Source organism: Camelina sativa, chromosome 20 (genome assembly GCF_000633955.1).
Source record: "Camelina sativa cultivar DH55 chromosome 20, Cs, whole genome shotgun sequence".
NCBI classification, from domain to species: domain Eukaryota; kingdom Viridiplantae; phylum Streptophyta; class Magnoliopsida; order Brassicales; family Brassicaceae; genus Camelina; species Camelina sativa.
In genome coordinates, this window is record NC_025704.1 from 9874103 (window position 1) to 9876462 (window position 2360).

The window sequence follows — 2360 nt, forward strand, 5'->3', positions numbered from 1 at the left end:
GCCTCCAAAGTCATGTTAGGCTGAAGATCCTCAGGAATCTTAGCCAACACCTCCTCTCCCTCACGGAGACACTTCCGCAACATAGACACATGGAAAACCTTATGGAATGCACGCATCACCTCAGGTAACTCGAGTCTATATGCCACTGGTCCAACCCGCTCAATCACTCTGAATGGACCCATATACCTCGGACTCAACTTCGTATCTGACAATGACCTGTTCGGACTCCGCAACATGGCCATCTTGAGGTACACTATGTCTCCTACCTGAAACTCAAGATCTCTCCTCCTCCTATCAGCATAACTTCTCTGTCTATCCTGAGTCTCCTTCATGTTCAGCTTGAGAACCCGAATCTTCTCTGAGGTCTCCTGAACAAAACTAGCACCAAACATGCTCCTCTCCCCCACCTGAGTCCAGCATAATGGTGTACGACATGGCCTCCCATACAANTCCATCTCTACCTGAAATACTTTCCAGAACACCGAAGTGAACTTAGAATCCCTGTCAGACACAATGCTCGCTGGCACCCCATGCAATCTGACTATTTCTCTCACATACTTCTTAGCCAAGACCGCTGCTCCATCAATCTTCTTAATGGACAGAAAATATGCTGACTTAGTCAACCGGTCCACAATGACCCAAATAGCATCAAAAGTCCGTGACACTGGCAATCCTACCACAAAATCCATCGTGATCATATCCCACTTCCACTCTGGAATGGGTAGACTCTTTAGTAATCCGCTTGGAACCTGATGCTCAGCCTTCACCAGCTGACACACGTCGCACCTCGCGACCCAACTAGCTACAACTTTCTTCATCCCGACCTAATGATAGTACCTCTTGAGATCACGGTACATCTTAGTCGCTCCTAGATGAATAGAAAACATGCTCGCATGAGCCTCCCTCAAGATCTCCTATCTCAAATCCTCATCCTTGGGCACACAAATCCGACCGTGCACCAAGATAGTACCATTAGTTGAGACATGATACTCTGAATCAACATCTTTAGAGACATTTACCAGCCCCAAATCTTTCTCCTGAGCCAACCACACCCTGCCCAGAAGATCCGCTCTATAAGCCGCCTCCTAACCCAATGGTTCTCGAGAAAAACCGCACACAATCTCAACGCACTGATCTCCCCTACCAGAGACTTCATCTCCTGGTCCTGTAGTAATCTGCCAAACCAAGGAAACTCCTGATCTCAGTGACATTCTGTAGTCTAGGCCAATCCCTGATAATCTGAATCTTCTCCAGATCTATAGAAACTCACTCTTCAGAAACAATGTGACCCAGAGAACCCATCTCACGCTGCCAAAAACTACACTTGCTGAACTTAGCAAACAACTTCTGCTCCCGCAGCTTCTCCAGAACTGCCCTAAAATTCACTGCATACTCCTTAGGACTCTTAGAAAATACCAAGATATCGTCGACGAAAGTGATGACAGACACGTCCAGAAACTCCTGCAACACACTGTTCATCAATCTCATAAACGCTGCTGGCGCGTTAGTCAATCCGAAAGGCATCACCACAAACTCATAGTGCCCATACCTCGTCCTGAAAGCAGTCTTTCTCACATATGCCTCATCTATCGGTATCTGATGATAACCCGACGCCAGATCTACCTTAGAGAACCAAGTAGCACCCCTCAACTGATCCAACAACTCATCGATCCTAGGAAGGGGATACTTGTTCTTCACAGTGACCCGGTTCAAACTGTGACAACCCGTCCCGTGGACCCCGCTAGCCTCACTGCTAGCCCAGTGAGGGGTTAGGATCGATGCCCTGCAGGGCCAGCTTGGGGTCCGTTTGGGCGGCTAGCAGTGAGGCTAGCGGGCTAGCAGTGAGGCTAGCAGGGTCCACGGGACGGGTTGTTACACAAACCCCGATAATCAATGCACAACCTGAAACTCCCATCCTTCTTCTTCACAAACAACTCCGGCGCTCTCCACTGTGATACACTAGAACGTATGAATCTCTTGCTCCATAAATCCTCTAGTTACTTCTTCAGGTCAACTAAACCAACACTCAAGTATGCCGACATCAACTCGCCCTTTTTAGCCAAAACCGCTGCTCCATCAGTTTTCTTGATGGCCAGAAAATGCGCAGATTTAGTCAAACGGACCACAATGACCCAAATAGCATCAAACGTCCTAGACACAGGCAAACCCACCACGAAGTCCATCGTGATCAAATCCCACTTCCACTCTGGAGTAGGCAAACTCTGTAATAAACCACCCGGAACCTGATGCTCCGCCTTCACCAGCTGGCAAGTATCACACTTCGCCACCCAGTCGGCTACGTCCTTCTTCATCCCGACCCAGTGATAATACCGCTTGAGGCCACGGTACATCTTGGTCGC